We start from the raw sequence: 5,976 nt of genomic DNA on the forward strand, positions 1-5,976 counted from the left end.
TGGGAGCAAGCTTTTTGTGTTTATGCAGGCACTTGAGATACTCCTTAACTGGTTAGATACCTTGGTTCTCAAACTGAGAGAATACTTACCAGCGCTGCGCTACATCACCCTTTCCACTTTGAGGGAACACCAATGCAAGGCTCCAAGGCCACGGGGAAAATCCTTTGCATATTTGCCTAGGAAGTCCCTTAAGGCGTAGCCGTAGCAGAAGGATTCCTGGTGCCGTTGGTGAGGAGTATCAAGACAAGTCAACACTCCTATTTCTGGCGTCGTTGGAAGGTCTTTTGTTGCAGTAGCAAAGATACTTTCCAGACTAATCTGGAGTCCATAATGAGCCGCTTGGACCAGATTCCCGAGAGGGTGCAGGCGTGGAAGAATTCAGCTGCGCTATGCGGAGCTGACGTGACCCTTTCGCTCGTCTGAGTCCATTACAAATAAGCAAGGGAAGATAAGTTGAAGGCCCTCCAGGTGTCTAATATGAAGAAGCTCCAATTGGAATACTTCATGGAGACCTTCATCGACGTGGCGACTCACATTGCTGATGGGATCGACCTTGACACCTTCGTTGAGCCTGTAAGTCCTAGTGAGCCTTGAGAAGGAACTTTGATTACTGCCAAACTTTAATTCGCCTCGGTATGCCGAGTGTTACTGTATCCGTTAAAACTTCGCTCGGATGTTTAACCCGAGTACTTTTTCGTCTGCATGGACGACTTTAATCCATGGTGGATTACTTTGAATTCATCTGCATTTGGCTGAGTTTGTTTGGTTATTGAACGTTCTCAACATTCGGAGAATAAAACTTAGGCGAAGACTGACTCGCTGCTTAGTATCCGAGTGAATAGGTTGCTATTCATTCAGAACGGTTTTTTAACTTAGGCGATTGATTCACGGCTAAGCCCCCAGGTGATAGGATTGCTCTTCACTCGGAGCAGTTTGTATACTTAGGCGAAGACTGGTTCGCGGCTAAGCATGTGAGTGAATAGGTTGCTATTCACTCGGAAGGGTTTTTAACTTAGGCAAAAACATGTTCGCAGCTATGCCAACCAAGTGAGAGGATTGCTCTTCACTCGGAGTAGTTTCTATACTTAGGTGAAGACTGATTCGCAACTAAGCATCCGAGTGAATAGGTTGCCATTCACTCGGAAGGGTTTTTAACTTAGGTGAAAACATGTTCGCAGTTGAGCCCCCCGAGTGAGAGGATTGCTCTTCACTCAGAGTAGTTTCTATACTTAGGCGAACACTGATTCGCAGCTAAGCATCCGAGTGAATAGGTTGCTATTCACTCGGAAGGGTTTTTAACTTAGGTGAAAACATGTTCGCAGCTAAGCCCCCGAGTGAGAGGATTGCTCTTCACTCGGAGTAGTTTCTATACTTAGGCAAAGACTAATTCACAGCTAAGCGTCCGAGTGAATAGGTTGTTATTCACTCGGATAAGTTTTTAACTTAGGCGAAAACATTTTCGCAGCTAACCCCCGAGTGAGAGGATTGCTCTTCACTCGGGGTAGTTTCTATACTTAGGCGAAAACTGGTTCACAACTAAGCATCCGAGTGAATAGGTTGCTATTCACTCAGAAGGGCTTTTAACTTAGGCAAAAATAGGTTCGCACCTAAGGTCCCGAGTGAGAGGATTGCTCTTCACTCGTAGTATTTTCTATACTTAGGCGAAAATTGGCTCGCAGCTAAGCATCCGAGTGAATAGGTTGCTATTCACTCGGAAGGGTTTTTAACTTAGCCGAAAACATGTTCGCAGTGAAGCCCCCAAGTGAGACGATTGCTCTTCACTCGGAGTATATTCTATACTTAGGCGAAAATTGGTTCACAGCTAAGCATCTGAGTGAATAGGTTGCTATTCACTTGGAAGGGTTTTTAAGTTAGGCGAAAACATGTTCGCAGATAAGCCCCTGAGTGAGAGGATTGCTCTTCACTCGGAGTAGTTTCTATACTTAGGCGAAAACTGGTTCGCACGTAAGCATCCGAGTGAATAGGTTGCTATTCACTCGGAAGGGTTTTTAACTGAGGCGGAAACATGTTCGCAGCTAAGCCCTCGAGTGAGAGGATTGCTCTTCACTCGGAGTATATTCTATACTTAGGCGAAAACTGGTTCGCATCTAAGCATCGAGTGAATAAGTTGCTATTCACTCAGAAGGGTTTTTAAGTGAGGCGAAAACATGTTTGCACGTAAGCCCCCGAGTGAGAGGATTGCTCTTCACTCGGAGTATATTTTGGGTGTGAAACTGCTCGATCGGAATCAACACAAATTGTAGATTTTATGACTTCGACAAGCAACATTGTTCAGTAAACTCTCTTATTACATCAATCCATCCGGTTGTCAAGCATCAAAATGTTGGAGTAGATCTGCATTCCAAGCACGGGGTTCGTCGGCTCTCTTCTTGTGGTTGTAAAGATGGTAAGCTCCATTGTTCAGTACCTTGGTGACGACGAATGGTCCTTCCCACATAGGGGCTAGCTTGTGAGGTCTCTATTGATCCACTCAGAGTACCAGATCACCTTTGTGGAACGCCCGACTCCTGACATGTCTTGCATGGAAGCAACGAAGATCCTGTTGATATACATTCGACCGAATTACGGCCAGTTCGTGCTCTTCTTCCAAGAGATCCACTCCGTCCTGACGTGCCTATTTAGCTTCAACCTCTGAATATAAATCCACACAGGGAGAATTATGAAGGAGATCATTCGGCAAGACAGCTTCAGCTCCATACACCAAGAAGAAGGGTGTGTGTCTAGTTGACTGGTTAGGGGTTGTTCTCAAGCCCCACAAAACAGATGGCAGTTCAGTCACCCAGGCTCCAGCTGCATGTTCCAAATCCTGCATGAGTTGTTGTTTCATCCCTTGAAGGATAAGGTCGTTTGCCCACTCAGCTTGTCCATTGGTTTGGGGGTGTGCGACGGACGCATAATCCACCCGACTAGCTTGAGCAGAGCAAAAGCGCGTGAACACCTCTGAATCGAAGTTAGAACCATTGTCCATTACGATGCTGTGAGGAACTCTGTATCAAAATGTTATATCTCTCATGAACTTGATGGCGGTGCACGAGTCCAACTTCTTTATCGGCTTGGCTTCAATCCATTTAGTAAACTTGTCAAGTGCAACAAGCTAGTGTATGAATCCACTCTGACCTATTCGGAAGGGGCCGACCATATCCAACCTCCAAACAGCAAATGGCCAGACAAGCGGGATGGTATTCAAGGCAGACGCACGCTTGTGAGACAAGTTAGAATAGAATTGGCAACCTTCGCGCAGTGATCAACGATATCTTTAGCCATCTCATTAGCGCGTGGCCAGAAGAAACTGGCTTGGTATGCTTTGGAAACAATGGTCCGAGAGGACGCATGATGACCACAAGTCCCCGAGTGGATTTCTTCCTGGATCAGTCGGCCCTCCTCAAGGGAGATGCACTGTCGGGCTATGCCAATAACACTTTCTCTGTAAAGCTGATCGCCCATCACAGTGAAAGCCTTCGATGTGCGGACAATCTTCTTAGCTTCAGCTTTGTCTTCACGGAGTTTTCTTCTCACGATGTAGGCAATGTATGGTACTGTCCACTCGGGCGTGATCACCAGAATTTCCATAACTAAATCAACGACTGCTGGAACGTGAATCTCAGTCGGATTGGAGGTGCTTAACGGCTGTGGGGGCTCTTTAGTGAAAGGATCTTCTTGCACCAAAGGAGCATGTAAGTGTTCCAGGAACACATTGCCGGGGACAGGTTTCCGAGTGGGTCCAATCTTGGCTAGTTCATCAGCTGCTTAGTTTTTCAATCGGGGACCATGGTGGAGTTCCAGACCTTCAAACTTCTTCTCAAGTATCCTTACGCATTGCAGTATCCAGTCATGGCGGGGTTCCTGACATCCCATTCCTTCATCACTTGATTGACCACAAAATATGAGTCGCCGTACACCATCAAGCGTCGTACTCCGGGTGAGATGGCCATACGCAACCCATAGAGGAGGGCTTCATATTTAGCCTCGTTGCTGGAGGAATCAAAATGAATCTGGAGAACATAGCTGAGCTTGTCGACTTTTGGGGACACCAATACCACACCAGCACCGGACCCATTTAACATTTTGGAGCCATCAAAGAACATAGTCTAGTGTGTCGAGTGAATTTGAGCTCGCTGCTGTTGTTCCACCCACTCGGCCATGAAATCAGCAAGGGCCTGAGACTTGATAGCTTTCTTTGCCTCGAATTTGATGTCAAAATATAACAGCTCAATGGCCCATTTACCCACACGACCCAATGCATCACGAATGTTAAGAATCTCTGACAGTGGAGCATCGCTGACGACTGATATTGAATGATCTTGAAAGTAGGGCACCACATTCTTCGTTGATAAATATATTCCATAAAGGAGCTTCTGGTGATGAGGATACCTTTGCTTCGAAGTGGTCAATACTTCGGAAATGTAATAGACTGGGTGTTGGACCTTGTAAGCTTTGCCTTCTTCGTCTCGCTCGATGGTCAGAACTGTGCTGACAACTTGATAATTAGTTGCGATGTATAAGAGCAGGGATTCTTTGCTGTGCGGAGCAGCAAGCACCGGCTGGGTGGAAAGCAGGGCTTTTAGCTCGACAAATTCTTCTTCTACCTCGTCATTCCACTCGAACACATGAGATTTTTTTCATGAGTCGGTATAAAGGCAATGCCTTCTCACCGAGGCGAGAGATGAACAGACTCAACGCTGTCAGATAGCCTGTGAGCTTCTGGACATCGTGCACATGCACAGGGCTTTGCATCCGGACGATGGCGCCGATCTTCTCGGGGTTGACATCGATCCCATGTTCGGAAACGAGGAAACCGAGTAACTTGCCGCCAGGGACTCCAAAAGTACACTTAGATGGGTTCAGTTTGATGTCATACTTCCTTAGGTTGGCGAATGTTTCTGCTAGGTCAGTCAATAGGTTGGAACATTTGCGAGACTTGACCACAGTATTATCCATGTATGCTTCGACGTTCCAACTGATTTGATCAAGCACGCACTTCTGGATCATACGCATGAAAGTGGCGCCGACATTCTTCAAACCAAAAGACATGGTGATATAACAGAAACACCCGAAAGGGGTGATGAAGGCCGTTTTTATTTCATCTGGGCCAAACAAACGGATCTGATGGTAGCCAGAATAAGCATCAAGAATAGATAAACTCTCACACCCCGCAGTCGAATCGACAATTTGATCAATGCAGGGGAGCGGAAAGTGATCTTTCGGGTAGACCTTATTGATGTTCTTGAAATATATACACATACGAAGGGACTTGTACTTCTTGGGGACCATGATGACATTCGCGAGCCACTCGGAGTGGTAGACCTCACGTATGAACTTCGCATCCAAGAGTCGCGCCACCTCCTTGCTGATTGCTTCTCTCTTTTCTGCTGCAGACCGACGCAAATGCTCTTTGACAGGCTTTGCCTTCGGATCCACTCTGAGTTGGTGCTCAACTAGTTCCCTAGGTACACCCGGCATGTCAATAGGCTTCCATGCAAATATGTCCTAGTTCTCACGGAGGAACTGGATGAGCTCGGCTTCCTATTTGCTCTCGAGTGTTGTGGCGATGTTGGTTGGAGCAGCATTAGGATCTGCCGAGTGGATGTTCACTGGTTTGACTTCGCGTGCCGACTGGAAAGCGGACTCAGAAGCGGGCTTCTTGGAGCGCATCAGGTCGGCAGGGTCAGCATTCTTCCGATATTCCTCCAGTTCGACCACAACCATCTGTTGATCAGGAAATTTAGAGCCTTGTTGCAAGCACTCTTTGGCTCTCTATATATTACCTGTGACTGTGATGACTCCCTTGGGCCCTGGCATCTTTATCTTCAGATACATGTAACATGGTCGGGCCATGAAACGAGCATAGGCTAGATGACCAAGGATGGCATGATATGCACTGTGGAAATCCACCACCTCGAATGTCAACTTCTCCTTGCGAAAGTTTTTATCAAAACCGAAAACAATGTCCAATGC

Source organism: Hordeum vulgare, chromosome 6H, assembly GCF_904849725.1.
Source record: "Hordeum vulgare subsp. vulgare chromosome 6H, MorexV3_pseudomolecules_assembly, whole genome shotgun sequence".
NCBI classification, from domain to species: Eukaryota; Viridiplantae; Streptophyta; class Magnoliopsida; order Poales; family Poaceae; genus Hordeum; species Hordeum vulgare.